The following is a 19,920-nucleotide window of genomic DNA, read 5'->3' as shown; positions in this document are numbered from 1 at the left end:
TTCTTGCTCTCTTGCTCTCTTGCACTCTTGCACTCTTGCGGAGAGGGAGTGGCTCAGTGAGTAAAAGACACTGAGTGGCACTGAGAGTTTGAAGCCTGGGGCCTGGTTCAATTCCTGGTGTCAGATCCTTGTGACCTTGGGCAAGTCACTTTATCTCCCTGTGCCTCAGGCACCAAAAACATAGATTGTAAGCTCCATGGGGCAGGGACCTATATTATATTATTATAAATTATATTATTATATTATTGAGCATTTCCCATTTTAAATGCAAAATTACTAACTAATATGTTTTTCTCCTTGTGCTATGAAATGCCTTATTTGAATCCAAAACTCATTGTATGAGGATAGACGCCATTGATTTTTCTTTCATTATTGCACATATGAATGTACAGCTGCAGCAGCAGCGGCCTTTATTCGAACACTTCACGCTGTGTATACTTCAGAATACCCATGTAGTGGCACGTGATCTCTTCCAACCTTCCCGCCTTATCACCCACTATCACTGCTTACTGAATAGCAGTAGGCATTAAGTGCTTGATAAGTGGCTTATGAACGCTTACTGCATAGGCGTGTGTGTGTGTCTGTGTCTATCTGAGGTACTGAGATACAGTAGGTCATTTAATTGTGTGTGTGTGCATGTACAAACTAAAAAAAAGTAACAGTGTTATTATAGCAATTACCAGTGTTACAAATATAGAAGTGCAAATAGCTAAAATGTAAGGAATCTACCGTTTTTTTAAAAAAAGGGGGGGACTATTCCATTGTGCATTTCACTTAATGTGACTTATTACCTTGCAATTAGATTTCTAGATATCTCTTGTATTTTCTAGGGTTACTCTTTGGGAGTATGTGTGAGAGCAAGAGACGGGTTGAGTGAAAGAAATAGAGTGGGAGTCAGGGTGAAAAAATGGAGAGAAGGGAAAGTGAGAGAGAAGGGAATGTGAGATAGAAGGGAAAATGAGAGAGAAGGGAGAGGGAGAGAGAAGGGAGAGGGAGAGAGAGCAGAGGTAAAGAGTGGTGTTTAAAGAGGGGGCAGTTTTAGTCGGGGAAGTAAGGCAAGGGTCATATCGAGAGAGATAAAGGGGGAGTGAGTGATAAAGGGAGAGAGAAAGGGGGAGAGAATGAGCTCTTAAAACAGGACTGCTTTAATGTTTTTAAAGCCTAAGAAATCAGATCAACATACACTGAAAATGAAGGATTTTTTAAAACCGATCGAATTGGCAGAACCAGACTGAAACAGCTTCGTACAAAGCCTTTTTAGATACAGATTGGACATGCGAGAAGGGCTTGCAGCATAGCAAACCATGCCAATTCGCATCTAGAGTGCTCTTTCGAAGTGATTTGTCTCACTTCAGAGTTTCTAGACTAGGCCGCAAAATCCTTTACGGTGTACAGGAAAAAAGAGACATAAAATACCAAGTCTATTTCAAAACAATGAATGCAACTTAAAGACTCAACATATCTGGCTGATGAATGCAAGGGTTAAACCTGGGAATACTATATTTTCAGTGTGACATGACCCTATTAAGATGCATTTCTCAAGGTTTACAAGTTACTGTATGGTTATTTTGCTGTTTAAAGTTTTTCTACCTTTTTTTGTTTAATTTCTTGAAATTACCTATGTACTGGTAGGAAGATAAATGTTTGAACAGGGGTTCTCAACTCCAGTACTCAAGCCTGTCCAACAGGTCAGGTTTTCAGGATATCCCACCTTAAGCACATGTGGTTCCATCAGGGGCTCAGTTTTCAACCAAGCCTCTGATTGAGCCAAGATATATGACACATATTACTAATGCAGGAATAAGTCATCAGAAATAGGCCCCTTGTTCAAAACAATATAACCATTTTCTCCTGGGATGTTGGAAGCATTAATATGCCTGATGACGCCATATGCTGGGCACAATGACCGAGATAGCAGCTGAGAGAAAGAGCAGAGAATGTAATAGTGTTTAAAATTGTTTCCCAATAGCTCAGATATAGCGATCAGTGAAAGAACAGTGTCCCATCAGCAGTGGCTGGACTGGATGTCTTGCTCACAAGTGCTATGTAATGTGGAAAAATGTTGCACACCAAAAATCAAAATAAATCTGAGATACTAATACCAGTGGGAGTCCGAGTGAAAAAATGGAGAGAAGGGAGAGTGAGAGAGAAGGGAGCGAGAAGGGAGTGGGAGAAGAGGTAGAGAGAGGTGATTAAAGATTGATTAGTTTGAGTCAGGGGAAGTGAGGCAAGGGTCATATAGAAGGAGATAAAGGGGGAGTGAGTGATAAAGGGAGAGAGAAAAGTTGAGAGATAAAGGGGGAGAGAATGAGCACTAAAAACAGGACTGCTATAACGTCTTGAAAGCCTAAGAAATCAGATCAACATACATAGACCTGAAAATGGAGGATTTTTTAAACCGATCGAATTGGCAGAACCAGACTGAAACAGCTTCTTATCAGCCGTCTACCACTGAGATGTATATTCTTTCAGTGGTAGAGAATGTATCATACCCTCCATTAGCAGTGTCTGATTACAATGGCTGCAGTGAAAGAAGTTAGGGTTAGGGTATTCTGAAAACCTGGCCTGTTTGCGGCTCTCGAGGACTGGAACTGTGCAGGCCTGGCTTACAGCATAGCAAAGTAGGCCAATTCACATAAAGAGAGCTATTTAGAAGTGGTTTGCCTCACTTCAGAGTTACTAGAATAGGCCACAAAATCCTTTGCGGTGTACAGGAAAAAAGAGGCATAACATACCAAGGCTGCCATCTCTTAATATTACAAGGTTACTAGATGCTCTGCAGAATTTTATAAATGCAGTAATTAATTGAAGCCAACTAAAGTGTCACTAATTTTAAATATCTTGGCATTTGGTTTCACTCCCATTTAAAATTTGAGTTGCATATTGATAATCTGACATCCAAAATCATTGCCAAACTGGGTGTACTTTATAGGAACAAATCCTCCCTAGGCCAAGGTGCATGATGGGTTAACTTTTGTATCTTACAGACATGCTTAAATGTAGTTAGTACTGCATTGCTGTGAACAGGACACATAGTGGAAAGTTACCTTAATTAAGAGAAACTCTCCAGAGTTGTATGGGAGTCTCCTGGGCCCTCCCCTAGGTCATGCTTATAGTGCCAGCAACGCGACTGGCGAAGTGACGGGTGACGTCACCTGCGAAAGTTATAATTTAACTTTCGGGGATGTCGCTGGCGACATGGGCATTGATTGGTTCAGAGGCTGTCACATGTGGCGACAGCCTCTGAAAAATCTGATTTCCCCAGCTCCAAATTTTGAGTCGCCAGCGTTACTCCCGTCGCGTCGCACTTACTATAAGCGCTGCCTAACTGGGATGTATACTGAATGCCTGGATGTGTTCTCTGACACATTTGTACAGCAGAGAAATGTGCCAGACTCTCAACTGTGGCAAAGCTGATAGTATACTCAGGACTGCGTGCAGTAAAAATTGATCACATAATAGCAACTATTGGGAGTCCCCTGGTTGTTGATGACATCATGAGCGCTATCCTGAGTGTCATAGAATGCTGAAATATATCCAAAGCTATGTATCCAATAAATTGAGCAGAAAGAGATAGGGGAAACTGTCCAAGCATTGCTGGAGTCAGAGGTAATATGGACCGCAGCCAGTTTCTTCAACTATCTGGGCTGTGGAAATACCAGATGGGTAGTGTAGGGTGGCTGTGCACTGTAGAACCCTAAACACAGTAGTGCCACTGTTGGTCGCTGTCATCGCTGACGTAGTTACTTTGGTGGAACATATGCTGTGAAGTATGTATATACAATTATACCAAGGTACAAAAATAGGAGAATGAGAAAAGGAACATAGAGTAGTACGTCTTTGGCTAAGAGAAGAAGAAACCACTTGATTGTCTCTCTCTCTCTCTCTCTCTCTTTTTATATATATATAAAAATATAAAAAAGTGTAAAATGGGGGGGTTTGCGAGGTGTGAAATAGGCCTTGCAACACTACCATTTGAGTAAAAGTTGTGCCCTAAAAAAAATGTCATGGTAGGTGTGCTATGGGGTAGGGAGGGGGGCCTGATCCTTGCATTTGTCCTGGGCCCCAAGATTTCTGCTGGCGGCCCTACTGACAAGGGATTCCTCAAATTGGGCCCAGCAGAAGCTACTTCCCAAGCAAGCAATTGCCTTTTTATATTATTTGTTCTGCTTTTTACTATTATCAGTATATATATGTAACATCGCCAAAAGAAGGGTCGTGCGGTCACTGCTGTATTTCATCTCCTGTCTGCACCGCTGATAAGAGGCATAGAGGAATTTGTGAGGGCGGACCCTCGCTCTCGCAGAGGGGAGGGGTTTGATGTCTGTCTGTGTGTGTGTGTGTGTGAGAGGGAGAGAGAGAGTGTGTGTGTAAGAGGGAGAGTGTGTGTGTGTGTGTGTGTGTGTGTGTGTGTGTGTGTGTGTGTGTGTGTGTGTGTGTGTGTGTGTGTGTGTGTGTGTGTGTATGTGTGTCACCCACCCTGTTTCCCTCTGTCTCACTTTCTGTAGCCCTCTGTCTCACTTTCTGTCACCCTCTGTCTCACTTTCTGTCACCCTCTGTTTCCCCCTGTCACCCTCTGTCTCACCCTGTCACCCTCTGTCTCACCCTGTCACCCTGTGTCACACCATGTCACCCATTTTCTCCCTGTCAACCTCTGTATCTCTCGGTATCACCCTGTCATTCTCTGTCTCACCCTGTCACCCTCTGCCTCACCCTGTCACCCTCTGCCTCACCCTATCTCACACACTCTCTGTGTCTCACACACTCTCTGTGTCTCACACACTCTCTGTGTCTCACACACTCTCTGTGTCACACACACACGCACACTCTCTCTGTGTCACACACACACTCTTAACAAGGACTAATTGTAGTATAATGTAATACAATAAATAAACATGTCAAAAACGAATGTTGTTCTTACTAGGAATTTATTCAATTTTTTTTAAAGCGGGCCTGGGGCGGGGCTAGGTGATGAGTAGATTTTTTTGTTCAGCGAGTAGATTTTTGGGTGATTTGTCAACCACAATATATATATATATATATGTAAGGGGGCCACTCCCGGCTTCCCTGATGTTCCTTTGCCCCTTGCCTTACCCCTGTGGCAGTGGGGGAAGGGGATGGCGACTTTTCCCAGTTGGCGCTGCTATCTGTGCCGGCGCCGTCGGGGGCCCTGATGCTCGAGCATGCGCAGATAGCCACAGCGGCCATGTTGTGTTTGGTGCGAGGTTCGCGCAATACGCAGAGGTTGGCAAGGGTAGTGGTGGCCATTACAAGTGTACAGGAGATCTGGTAGGTTGCGCAGGTGCAGTTATGTGTAGCGGTGGCCACTACAGCTTTGCACAGGTGCAGTAGAGACCGCGCACACAGTCCCCATAGGAAAGAGGTTCTGAGTGGACTACATCCCCCAGCAGCCTCTGGTGAATGCCCTATGTTCCCTGTCACCTGCAACCAACCAGCCACTGAGACTTGCAGATTCTCTGCAGCAGGGAATTTGATACATTGTTTTGTGCAGTCAGGAAGCAGACTGGGAAGCACGTGAGTGAGTGAGACTTAGGGGACAAAGGGGGAAAGAAGGTGGGCAGAGAGCTGCGAGATTCTGCCCTAGGCCAGAAATCCCCAGGCTAGAGTTGAGGCCCTGACTTCCCACTAGTGAGGGTGGGTGGTCACAGGGACAGGCCCTAGTACAGGAACCTGTCACTTTAGAGAGAGAGAGAAGTGAAGGAAGCAGAGACTGTCGCAGCACCATTACAGAGGTTTAGGATCAGACCTCTTCAAGCACAGCAGCAACCAACCGGGTGGGATCGCCCTGGAAGGTAACCCTGACGTATCTTCACCGTCGGATCCTTTGCGAAGTCTGTTTGCAGGTCCTAGCGCTGGAGCGCTCGGCAGGTAACATCCATAAGTGCACCAACTATAAATCAGTACATAGTGGCTGTGCAGTCACACACACACATACCTTATTTTGGGGGTGGGGTTGTGGTGTGGGGAGTTGGACATGGTGTGGGTACACGGTGAGGGGTTGCATCCTGCGAGACACGTGAGTTACTGTGTCTCCTAGAAGAGAGACACTTAATGTATGACATGCATAGTTATGTTACTGTTAGAAAAGTCACTGTTCTTTTATATGCTGTGTGCGTGATATTATATTATTGTCCTGTGAGGAACAACTCCCGCTCTGCTTGGAGCCATCACAGGTGGAGGCGCTGCACCATATAGTATTGTTCAGGAGGATACACCCCAGGCTCTCATTGGCGGAGGCTCAGGCCTCCTGTGAGCCTCACAGGTAAAGCACCACACTGGTAATACATATAGCTCCCCTCACATGCACCCTATCTGCGATTGGGTGGGGGAATATGGGTTACATATATATATTATATATATATAGTACCGACACACTTTATTCGAGTGTGGCCGGTACCGCAAGCCGGGAGATTTCCCGGCTTGCTAGTGGCCGCCCCTCGGCGTGCCGCGTGTCATAGACGCGCGGTCACGCGTCTTCGGGAGCGTGCGCCCCCTGCACGCGCGTCCAGGGGCTCCCTGAGGGAGCCCTGGTGTCCCGCGATCGCGGGACAGCGGCAGGGGGTTCCGGGGGACCCGGCGGACCCGGCAGCGGTAGGGAGAGCGCCCCGATCGGAGGGCGCTCTTCCGCTGCTTCGGCGCGCGCCCGTCACTCTCGGGCGCGCGCCAGGCTACTGCTGCGGCCAAGAACGGGCAAATGCTCGAATAAACTTGGCCGCAGCAGTATATATATATATATATATATATATATATATATACTTATTATTAGGCTATAACTGCAGCACTGATTATTGTGCTACCTAGTTCTTGTTGGTTCTTAATAGATTGCTATGAGGGATATTGTTATATGCACTTATGATATAATACACCTCATTTAGCAATCAGGACGCCACACTCCATATATTTTAGCACCCTCCCCATCAGTTACATATGTTGCTGGTACCATGGTTTTTTACCTCACTACTTCTTATTGGGACTCACACTGGTACTGTCATTTAGCGCATGAATATTTATTTTGTTCTAACAAAATTAACACAGTATAGGAAAATATGCATTTGTCAGAGGGAAAGGCCAATAATCTGGAGTCAGGTCACCCTAATGTATATTAAAAATAAACACAGGCCTGTCTGATACTCCCTGATATTATAAAGTAAAGAGGCCACTCTATAATAAATATTTACACAGGCCTTTTTAAGTCTGTCCCTAATAATCTGTAATCAGGAGGTCATTATAAGTGTTAAAACAGTAGTGGTACTGTGATATTAAAGTGACAATCCCATACAAGTTTAATTCAGCCCAAATCCACACAATAATGTTAATAAATGCATTATAAATATCACATGACCATATGTATACTGACTTAGTTCATGGCTGTGTTATTACATCATTACATGTGTAATTAAATCCGTGACATTCTCAGGCTCCCCCCTTCTGTGACAATCATACAGCCGGGCCGTTACATTGCAACACACTAATCCCGCCCCTAGTGACATCACGTGATCAGTAACCAGTCAGAGAAGCTAGCAGGCAAAGAACTACATTTCCCACAATGCACCTCGTGGAGTGTGGCTAGCAGCTACACCTTCTCTCACTAGTTTGTCTCCTGCGAGCTTCCGTACACAGCGTCTTGTTAGAGTGGGGCGTGGACATGTGTAAACTTCAATGGTGGGAAAATGAGACAGTTTTAGCTGCTAGCTGAGCAGTGGTACAGCGCTCTGTAGAAGGCGCTCTCAGTCGGGTGAGTGATTTTTCAATGTGTGTGTTTATTTTATTTCATTTCTCATTTTACTTTCACTTTAAGTACTGCATGCTTATTTTTTTCTTTGGGCATTTAGAGATTTAAGTGCTCTGTGAGACGATTCCTCCATTGAAGGAGGAGCTATGAGGCCAACCTATCACAGCTACTGTACCATCTTCAGTTGCTTTCAGTATACTGATTAATCCACGGCACAGAATATGCAACTTCAAATACATCTATCAACTGTCTATATGTTAAGCCCCCGGACAAGCAAGTGGTGAAACATGCATGTCAGGACTTGTCTGTCTCATCTAGGATGTGGTGGTGATCTCAGCTGTTTCTCCTTCTCTCCGCTGAATATTGCAGTCTGTGCTCCAAGCAACCCTGGGAGCATGTGCTGAGACTCACTCTCCCTGTACCTACGAGCAGTTAAGCTGTGGATATATGCTATCACTCTGCTGGACACTTTGCTGTACACTCAGGACTGGTCTAAGTACTTTTGCTACCTATTTTGGCTTGTTAGTTATATCTGCCAATTTTTTGCTCATCTGTGTGTTTCATATCTATAGGCTTGGATCATATTACTAACTTATATAATTAACTTATTCATTTCCTTGCTTGTTAGTTATACACTAGTTTCATACAAGCACTTCACACAGGGGGCTTCAACTTAGGTAGTACTTGACCGGCCGGTCTGAGTGTTCTCATTTCCATATATTTCTTGCCTCTACACTTTATTTACACACTTTGACTTATTACTGCAGTGTAGCATTTTTCCCCACACCTTAAGGTTCAGTTTATAACAGCTTTGTAGGTCACCACTGCTCCTCATTTTAACCATTTATGTGTATGTGATTAATAAACCTTTATTGATACAATTTGTGTATGTTAGAGTGCTATTCAGGGGATTCTTTTTTTCTGTGTTAGTTTTCATATATATGTGTGTGTGTGTGTGTGTGTGTGTGTGTGTGTGTGTATATATGTATATATTTATGTATATATATTTGTGTGTGTGTGACCTTGGGCAAGTCACTTCATATCCTCTGTGCCTCAGGCACCAATGTCATAGATTGTAAGCTCTATGGGGCAGGGACTTGTGTCTGCAAAATGTCTCTGTATAGCGCTACGTAAAACTAGCAGCGCTTTAAAAGAACATGCTGTTATTATTATTATATATAAATGTGTATGTATTTATTTATATAGCACTATTAATGTATATAGCATTTCACAGTAGTAATACATGTGAAAATCCTATAAATAACAAATACAAATATCAGGTCATGGGAATAAGTGATTTGGACATAAAAGTAACATTTCGGAAGTGTGGACAACTAATACATCTTGTAGATTGCCTTTACAGTGTGATGTCATTGATTCAGTAGATTGTGTGCAGACCAGGACTGCAGTACAGTGTCACTCACATGGATGACTTGCGTGGTAGAAGCTCAAGAACAAGGATGTCAAACTCCAGTCCTCGAGGGCAGCAAACAGGCCAGGTTTTCAGGATATCCCTACTGAAAACCTGGCCTGTTTGGGACCCTCGAGGACTGGAGTTTGACATGCATGCTCTAGAAGGAGCACAGCTGTGGGTGGGAGGTGGATTTGCTTTGCATCAAATGGTTTGGAGCAAGGTTTATTGTATGTATTATCATAATAACAATGCAATGCTTAACTTTTATTTCAGGAGGGATGACTGCAGAACAGAAGTGAATATTGAAGCCATGTGTTCCTTTTCTTGCAAAAGAGAAAATTTGAAGGACAGTTGAACAGAATGAAAATTACTACACAGAGACAGATAAGCAATGTGTATATTTCTCATTTACCATTTAGTATTTGTCGTTTTATTGACTCCACACAATCCAGCTGCTACGGGTTTCACATTGAACATTTTCATCTCTACTCTACCCCTTCCTGTGATCTGAACCATGCAAGTTTTCATTGATTCAATACATCATGAGTAGAGTGTGGCTACAGTATGAAGTAAAGACCCAAGGACCACATCTACTACCATTCATAACAAGAACATGTGCAGTAGCGCACAGCTGCAGTTCTATGTGATTGTTATGAAAGGTTGAGGTGGTTCAATTCTATGAATCTGGAGTGGGATGGATCCTGTTTGCATCACATGGTTTCATCTAGGCCAGTAGATTATATAACTCTCAGTACAGGTTACACATGGCATCAGTATTAGTGATGTAAAGAGGAGGAAAGCTTCAATGTGGAGTACAAAGCCAAGTAATGTTGAAGTTACTCCTTTTACCATTTACTTGGTCAGTCTGTACTGTCTACTCCCCACACAGCTGCTAAGGGTCTTCCATTTTAAATACTTTCACCTCCTATTCTGCACTGCTTTGCTGCCCATTATTTAGAAATGCGTTCCAGTCATGTTTACCACTCTGAATCTCTCTGCAGTCATTGATTCAGCACATCATGGGTAGAGCATGGCTACAGATACAGCAAGCTATTATTATTTTACCGGCTGATCACCCATAATATTGCATTAAAACATAGAATATCACTTAATTTCCAAAAGATTCAGTGATGCTGATAATGCAGAATCTCACAACATTTCCCATCATAATGCCATAATGCACCAGAGGAAGAAATAATCCTTGCTATATCTGTACATTGTGTGACGTATTACCTCCATGACCATTGATAGCAAGTACATCTTCTGTATAGAGCGGCTGTGTTATGATGCAGTTATTGATCATCATTGACATAATCACAAGAATCTTATGCAAAGGGAAATTGTCCGCAGCGAAGTGAGATGTGTGCCTGTTTTAAGTCCTCCAGCTTAACGCCCCTACACCTCCCACTACACAGACATACTTACTTATGCATACACTGACATCTGGCATACCTACACACACCCCAGGGCCACTTCCTTCCCCTGATGTCAGGGAGAGGATGGGCATGCAGAGTGCAGTAAGTCTCCACGTTACTCTGGCCAACAGTCTTGGCCTACCCCCAGCATCTGTCACCCACAACATCTGTTCCCTCCTTGTAAAGTGCTGAACTATCTCACCTGGGTCAGTGCTATAGCTGATCACAGTGCCCGATCATGATGTCACTGTGACAGGCAGCAGTGCAGATTGACCGGTCAATCAATGCAGTGCCGCACCATATGCACTAAATGAGATTTCCGTGCCCCCTGTCAGGTTACTCCCTGGGCAGTGACCCTGCTCACCCCCTCCCCTAGTTCCACCTCTGACCACAATTATCTCTCTTGGAGAGTGTAGCAAATTGGTGTTGGTGGAATCTCACCTCTGCCATGCATGGTCACAATCTGGGCACAGGACCCAAATAGTGGGCAATGTGGCACTTTTTACAGTAGAGAATAAGTAACTATATTCTTTACTTGTGTATTAAGGACCTTATTTGCATTAAAATTCAGTCCCCATGGGACCAAGACTTTCTGGCTTACTGAACAAAGTGGAATTATTTCGTAGAGGGTGGAGAATTGTATTTTATCTGAAATTACCCCCTCTGCACAAAATACAAACAATTATACACATACATGTACCTTGTGGAAGTTGTTGCCCTCTATCTTCCTGTGGTCTCTCCCTGTTTCTCACCGTGCCTCCTCCCATTTCCTTGCACCTCTGCGTCTCCGCATATATCCCTATACTCAGAGCCGGCTCCGGTCAGTGACATGGGATGCCCAAATATGAGCATATCCATACATGGGCATCCATGCCACTGACCGGAGCCCACTCTGTTGCGGATATGGAGAGAGACTGGGAGATTTACATCCCCTTATAATTCATATGGTGCATAGTACCGGCACGTATTGTTTTACCGTTACTGTGTACCTTCCTACTTTCACACTGGTACAGTATGTGCTGCAGTGGGACTGAGAGGGATATATTGGTAACACATAGTTATTGTTGGGGGAATTCAATCCATTTTGAAAATAGTAATGCAATGTTTTATACTTTTTTTTTTTGCAGTAATGAAGAATGAAAAAGTTCTGTTAAAATTGAATTGGAGGTGAACTGGAATCATCATCAACTCTGCACCAGTGTGAATTGATGTTCTTTAATGTTCTGATAAGGTACATGCAACATCTCTTCCTCAACCCCTACACCACTCTCTGCCTCTTGCCTCTCTCTCTCCACCTCCCTGCTAAGCGTATTAACCCATCTAATGTAATCCACATTCCATGTCTCACTTTACTCTTCACTTCTCACGTGCCCTCTGGAATGTCTGCTCTCTGACTAACAAGGTCTATTTGTACATGACCTCTTCTGCTCTCATCATCCACCACTTCTCATTCCCCTCACCCCTGTCCTACTAGATACCTCAGCTTAATTGAACTCTCTCCTCTGACATCTACCCTTATCTCTAACCTCTCCTCACTTTCTGCTTAAACTAACTATCTTGTTAACTTTTACAATGCTATCATCTCCTCCTCCTCCCTCCTCCTCCCTCCTCCCTCCTCCATTATATATTTATATGCCCCTTCTAGGCTCTGACACACTCATCCCTCTAAGGCCATGATTATCATGGGCACATGCTTGGTCATCCACAGTGCGTGCGAGCGATGCAGAGCCGCCTCGGACCTCAGTGCAGGGATTGCTGCATACCCCAGCATCTGTCACCCACAAACAATACACACACTAATACTCCCCACAATACACACTATAATACCTCCTCAATACTAATCTCTCCAATAATATTATAGCTCCAAACACAATATACACAACACCCTTACACAAGATACACAATCTAGTACTCTCCTCTGCACCTCTACACACAATATAATACTCCCACACACACAATATACACACTACCCTCCTACCCCCATAAAATACAACCAATAATACACACACACTTTGTGGATGTTGGGACCAGCTCCCGGCATGCACCAGTGAAAGAGAGAGGCCAGCAGAAGCTCGGAAGAACTCCCTCTCTCCATCCGTGCCTCCCTCCGTTTCCCATCTTCTCCCTGTCTCTCTCCCTCCCTTTCCTTGCATCTCCCTGCGTCTTTACGTATACCCAGTCAGTGACGGCTCTGGTCACGTGATGCCTTAATATGGGCTTATCCATATATGTTCATCCACGTCACTAATGTGATGCCCGCACTGTTGCGGAGCTGGTACTTACGACGCGCACTTATTGTTTTATCAGTACTGCGTACCTGACTCTACCGGCCTACTTTCAACACTAGTACAATAAGTGCTTCACTACGAGTGAGTGGGGAATATTGGCATCACACAGTCACTGTTGAATATGCCATTCAATCCATTTTGAAAATAGTAATGCAATGTGGTTTTGTTTTGTTTGCTTTTTGCAGTAATGAAGAATGGATAAGTTATATTAAAATTAAATTGGAGGGGAACTGGATTCAGCATTTCATCATGAACTCTGCACTTGTGAGAATTTACCTTCTTGAATGCCCTGACAGGTACACGCAACTTTAAGACTATAATCTGCTGTGCAAGCTTTCGTGCTATACCTCCCCCTCAGGTTTTGATTTATACATTTGCTCCCTCAAGTCATGTCCTCTAATATTTGAAAGCTCTCTCCTAGCATTTTCTCTCTACCACAGAACGTCATCCCAATGTAACCTCTCTCTTGTTCTCTCTGCTTGCTGTTTCCTCACTCCTCTGTTAAACTTTTCTAATTTCTCTAACTTCCACACTCCTGCTTTTATCCACATGTTCTCTTTCCTTCCCCTACCTTTGCATGTGTCTACACACTGCACCATTTGTACAGACCTCTATTGCAGCTATTTCTGCACTGCTCAATGAAAAGCACTCTTTAATATCCTATTCTCTGTGCCCCCTCTCTCTGCGCCCCCTCTTTTGGCGCCTCCTCTCTCTGCGCCCCCTCTCTCTGCGCCTATCTGTCTCATTCTCTCTACGTCCCTCTCTCTCTACATAGAGCTATCTCTGTCTCTCTCTACACCTATCTCTGTGTCTCCTTCTATGTTTGCTGATGTGTGGGATATCTCTTATAATCTTGAACCTGCTCATATACACATCGGGCCTCCCTGCCTCTGCCTCCCTGCTAAGAGTGTTAACCTATCTAATGTAATCCACATTCCTTTCCTTACTTTTCTCTTCCCTTCTCCTGTGCCCTCTGGAATGTCCACTCTTACTAACAAGGGTCTAGTTGTACATGACCTCTTCTGCTCTCATCATTCACAATCAGTCATTCCCCTCACCCCATCTTACCTGTCCCACTGATTTTCCTCTGCTTAATTAAACTCTCCTCTGACATCTACTCTAACCTCTCTGCTCTCTCTCTCTCTTTCTGCTTAAACTGACAATCTTATTAACTCTTACAATGCTATCCTCTATATGCCCCTTCAAGCTCTGACACACTCGTCCCTCTAAACCACACCCTTGGCTAAATTCCCAAACATGTTCATCACACTTCCACTCGCTGTTCTTAATGCCTATGAAGGAAATCTCACACTTGATGTTTGATTTTTCTACAGTAAAAATGTCTCCAGTCCTGTATAAAGCTGCTCTCTGGGGCCAAACCACACTACTTTTTTTCCATATTCATCAACACACAAATTTAATTTACGCTGTCTTTTTTCCCCTGTATTTGACTCCCTCCACTAACCTTCTTCTCACACTTGCCATCCTTCCTTCACTTCTCCTCAAGCATTTGACTACTTCAGAGGCAAGGTGGATGCCACCCACAAGGAGATTCCTTCTGTCCCTTCCCCCTTCTCTCCTTCTACCTAATTCTCCTTCTGCATTTGACTCCTTTTCTTCTCTTACAGAGCTGGAAGCTAATCATCTTCTCTTCTCCCTCTACCACATGCCCTCTAGATCGTATCCCCTCACACCTTACTGCATCTCTTAGTCCCCACTCTCACCCACATCTTCAATTCCTCCCTATTCTCTGGCTCTTTACCCTCTTACTTTAAGCCTGTAGTGGTCACCCTTTTCTCAGAAACAACCTACACCCTATGTGCCTTACTAACTACCGCCCTGTATCCCTCCTGCTGTTTGTCTCCTAATTGCTAGAATGTCAACATTCTTAAATCACATTCCCTCCTGGATCCTTTACAACCTGCCTTTCGTACAGCTCGTTCTACAGACTGTGCTTAAAGCAAATTCCCAAGGTCACTTTTCCCTACTAATCCTACTTGATCTATCTGCTGCGTTTGATGCTCTCAATCACTCTCCTCCTTCATATTCTAAACTCTCTCTTGGTATCCGTAACACAGTTCTATCCTGGTTTTCATCATAACTTTCCTGTCACACATTCTCCATCTCTGTTGCTAACATGTCTTCGTCTTCTATTGATCTGTCTGTGGGTATACATCAGGGCTCTGTTCTGAGATCTCTCTTTCTCTCTACATACTATCATTTGGTGACCTCATCAACTCTTTGTGACAATCCTATAAATAACAAATACAAATATCAGGTCATGGGAATAAGTGATTTGGACATAAAAGTAACATTTCGGAAGTGTGGACAACTAATACATCTTGTAGATTGCCTTTACAGTGTGATGTCATTGATTCAGTAGATTGTGTGCAGACCAGGACTGCAGTACAGTGTCACTCACATGGATGACTTGCGTGGTAGAAGCTCAAGAACAAGGATGTCAAACTCCAGTCCTCGAGGGCAGCAAACAGGCCAGGTTTTCAGGATATCCCTACTGAAAACCTGGCCTGTTTGGGACCCTCGAGGACTGGAGTTTGACATGCATGCTCTAGAAGGAGCACAGCTGTGGGTGGGAGGTGGATTTGCTTTGCATCAAATGGTTTGGAGCAAGGTTTATTGTATGTATTATCATAATAACAATGCAATGCTTAACTTTTATTTCAGGAGGGATGACTGCAGAACAGAAGTGAATATTGAAGCCATGTGTTCCTTTTCTTGCAAAAGAGAAAATTTGAAGGACAGTTGAAGAGAAGGAAAATTACTACACAGAGACAGATAAGCAATGTGTATATTTCTCATTTACCATTTAGTATTTGTCGTTTTATTGACTCCACACAATCCGGCTGCTACGGGTTTCACATTGAATATTTTCATCTCTACTCTACCCCTTCCTGTGATCTGAACCATGCAAGTTTTCGTTGATTCAATACATCATGAGTAGAGTGTGGCTACAGTATGAAGTAAAGACCCAAGGACCACATCTACTACCATTCATAACAAGAACATGTGCAGTAGCGCACAGCTGCAGTTCTATGTGATTGTTATGAAAGGTTGAGGTGGTTCAATTCTATGAATCTGGAGTGGGATGGATCCTGTTTGCATCATATGGTTTCATCTAGGCCAGTAGATTATATAACTCTCAGTACAGGTTACACATGGCATCAGTATTAGTGATTTAAAGAGGAGGAAAGCTTCAATGTGGAGAACAAAGCCAAGTAATGTTGAAGTTACTCCTTTTACCATTTACTTGGTCAGTCTGTACTGTCTACTCTCCACACAGCTGCTAAGGATCTTCCATTTTAAATACTTTCACCTCCTATTCTGCACTGCTTTGCTGCCCATTATTCAGAGATGCGTTCCAGTCATGTTTAGCACTCTGAATCTCTCTGCAGTCATTGGTTCAGCACATCATGGGTAGAGCATGGCTACAGATACAGCAAGCTATTATTATTTTACCGGCTGATCACCCATAATATTGCATTAAAACATAGAATATCACTTAATTTCCAAAAGATTCAGTGATGCTGATAATGCAGAATCTCACAACATTTCCCATCATAATGCCATAATGCACAAGTGGGAGAAATAATCCTTGCTATATCTGTACATTGTGTGACGTATTACCTCAATGACCAATGAGAGCAAGTACATCTTCTGTATAGAGCGGCTGTGTTATGATGCAGTTATTGATCATCATTGACATAATCACAAGAATCTTATGCAAAGGGAAATTGTCCGCAGCGAAGTGAGATTTCAGCCCCCAAACGTCTGTAATATTAATGCAATGTCTTACTTTTGTTGCAGTGAACACTGAAGAGACGGATCTACTACAACACTGTACAGGATGAGCATACGCTACAAGCAGCAAAATGATCTTGCAGTTGACAGTATGTTGTTCTGGTAATGTGCACAATTATTATTTATGGGCTACACACCACAGTGCTGGACATATTCTGTTAACTTCAACTCTACTCCTAACATGGAGATGTCTTCCTGGTGTTACTGATTCAGTACATCATATGCACAGTGTGGTTATGATATGATGGATTGATTTAATGAACCCACCAACCAATGATGACATCTGCATCATCTTCTGTAAAGTGCAGCTACAGCATGATATTATCAGCATTTGGTGCGGTATAATCAGAGGTATCTATGTGCTTTTGTGCCTGTTTTAAGTCCTCCAGCTTAACGCCCCTACACCTCCCACTACACAGGCATACTTACTTATGCATACACTGACATCTGGCATACCTACACACACCCCAGGGCCACTTCCTTCCCCTGATGTCAGGGAGAGGATGGGCATGCAGAGTGCAGTAAGTCTCCACGTTACTCTGGCCAACAGTCTTGGCCTACCTCCAGCATCTGTCACCCACAACATCTGTTCCCTCCTTGTAAAGTGCTGAACTATCTCACCTGGGTCAGTGCTATAGCTGGTCACAGTGCCCGATCAGGATGTCACTGTGACAGGCAGCAGTGCAGATTGACCGGTCAATCAATGCAGTGCCGCAACATATGCACTAAATGAGATTTCCGTGCCCCCAGTCAGGTTACTCCCTGGGCAGTGACCCTGCTCACACCCTCCCCTAGTTCCACCTCTGATCACAATTATCTCTCTTGGAGAGTGTAGCAAATTGGAGTTGGGGGAATCTCACCTCTGCCATGCATGGTCACAATCTGGGCACAGGACCCAAATAGTGGGCAATGTGGCACTTCTTACAGTAGAGAATAAGTAACTTTATTCTTTACTTGTGTATTAAGGACCTTATTTGCATTAAATTCAGTCCACATGGGACCAAGACTTTCTGGCTTACTGAACAAAGTGGAATTGTTTCGTAGAGGGTGGAGAATTGTATTTTATCTGAAATTACCCCCTCTGCACAAAATACAAACAATTATACCCATACAAGTACCTTGTGGAAGTTGTTGCCCTCTATCTTCCTGTGGTCTCTCCCTGTTTCTCACCGTCCCTCCTCCCATTTCCTTGCACCTCTGCGTCTCCGCATATATCCCTATACTCAGAGCCGGCTCCGGTCAGTGACATGGGATGCCCAAATATGAGCATACCCATATATGGGCATCCATGCCACTGACCGGAGCCCGCTCTGTTGCGGATATGGAGAGAGACTGGGAGATTTACATCCCCTTATAATTCATATGGTGCATAGTACCGGCACGTATTGTTTTACCGGTACTGTGTACCTTCCTACTTTCACACTGGTACAGTATATGCTGCAGTGGGACTGAGAGGGATATATTGGTAACACATAGTCATTGTTGGGGGAATTCAATCCATTTTGAAAATAGTAATGAAATGTTTTTTACTTTTCTTTTTTTTCAGTAATGAAGAATGAAACATTTCTGTTAAAATTGAATTGGAGGTGAACTGGATTCATCATCAACTCTGCACCAGTGTGAATTGATGTTCTTTAATGTTCTGATAAGGTACATGCAACATCTCTTCCTCAACCCCTGCACCACTCTCTGCCTCTTGCCTCTCTCTCTCCACCTCCCTGCTAAGCGTATTAACCCATGCCCTCTAGATCGTATCCCCTCACACCTTACTGCATCTCTTAGTCCCCACTCTCACCCACATCTTCAATTCCTCCCTATTCTCTGGCTCTTTACCCTCTTACTTTAAGCCTGTAGTGGTCACCCTTTTCTCAGAAACAACCTACACCCTATGTGCCTTACTAACTACCGCCCTGTATCCCTCCTGCTGTTTGTCTCCTAATTGCTAGAATGTCAACATTCTTAAATCACATTCCCTCCTGGATCCTTTACAACCTGCCTTTCGTACAGCTCGTTCTACAGACTGTGCTTAAAGCAAATTCCCAAGGTCACTTTTCCCTACTAATCCTACTTGATCTATCTGCTGCGTTTGATGCTCTCAATCACTCTCCTCCTTCATATTCTAAACTCTCTCTTGGTATCCGTAACACAGTTCTATCCTGGTTTTCATCATAACTTTCCTGTCACACATTCTCCATCTCTGTTGCTAACATGTCTTCGTCTTCTATTGATCTGTCTGTGGGTATACATCAGGGCTCTGTTCTGAGATCTCTCTTTCTCTCTACATACTATCATTTGGTGACCTCATCAACTCTTTGTGACAATCCTATAAATAACAAATACAAATATCAGGTCATGGGAATAAGTGATTTGGACATAAAAGTAACATTTCGGAAGTGTGGACAACTAATACATCTTGTAGATTGCCTTTACAGTGTGATGTCATTGATTCAGTAGATTGTGTGCAGACCAGGACTGCAGTACAGTGTCACTCACATGGATGACTTGCGTGGTAGAAGCTCAAGAACAAGGATGTCAAACTCCAGTCCTCGAGGGCCGCAAACAGGCCAGGTTTTCAGGATATCCCTACTGAAAACCTGGCCTGTTTGGGACCCTCGAGGACTGGAGTTTGACATGCATGCTCTAGAAGGAGCACAGCTGTGGGTGGGAGGTGGATTTGCTTTGCATCAAATGGTTTGGAGCAAGGTTTATTGTATGTATTATCATAATAACAATGCAATGCTTAACTTTTATTTCAGGAGGGATGACTGCAGAACAGAAGTGAATATTGAAGCCATGTGTTCCTTTTCTTGCAAAAGAGAAAATTTGAAGGACAGTTGAAGAGAAGGAAAATTACTACACAGAGACAGATAAGCAATGTGTATATTTCTCATTTACCATTTAGTATTTGTCGTTTTATTGACTCCACACAATCCGGCTGCTACGGGTTTCACATTGAATATTTTCATCTCTACTCTACCCCTTCCTGTGATCTGAACCATGCAGGTTTTCGTTGATTCAATACATCATGAGTAGAGGGTGGCTACAGTATGAAGTAAAGACCCAAGGACCACATCTACTACCATTCATAACAAGAACATGTGCAGTAGCGCACAGCTGCAGTTCTATGTGATTGTTATGAAAGGTTGAGGTGGTTCAATTCTATGAATCTGGAGTGGGATGGATCCTGTTTGCATCATATGGTTTCATCTAGGCCAGTAGATTATATAACTC

The 19,920-nt window shown here is 43.5% G+C and overlaps 2 long non-coding RNA genes across 2 annotated transcripts; both read left to right on the top strand.

Annotated features, from left to right (window-relative positions):
- Nucleotides 1-7,484: 7,484 nt before the first annotated feature.
- On the top strand, nt 7,485-9,621 carry LOC142476203 (uncharacterized). The gene is made up of 3 exons (XR_012791427.1): nt 7,485-7,756; nt 7,854-8,249; nt 9,441-9,621. It is a non-coding gene; the product is annotated as an uncharacterized LOC142476203 (long non-coding RNA).
- Nucleotides 9,622-11,596: 1,975 nt separating this feature from the next.
- On the top strand, nt 11,597-16,785 carry LOC142476202 (uncharacterized). Its single transcript, XR_012791426.1, has 4 exons — nt 11,597-11,813; nt 13,056-13,166; nt 15,556-15,675; nt 16,696-16,785. It is a non-coding gene; the product is annotated as an uncharacterized LOC142476202 (long non-coding RNA).
- Nucleotides 16,786-19,920: the final 3,135 nt, after the last annotated feature.

The sequence above is a fragment of the Ascaphus truei genome, unplaced genomic scaffold (genome assembly GCF_040206685.1).
Source record: "Ascaphus truei isolate aAscTru1 unplaced genomic scaffold, aAscTru1.hap1 HAP1_SCAFFOLD_1487, whole genome shotgun sequence".
In the NCBI taxonomy this organism is placed as follows: domain Eukaryota; kingdom Metazoa; phylum Chordata; class Amphibia; order Anura; family Ascaphidae; genus Ascaphus; species Ascaphus truei.
The sequence above is the reverse complement of the archived record's forward strand: the minus strand, read 5'-3'. Positions and strand labels throughout refer to the sequence as shown.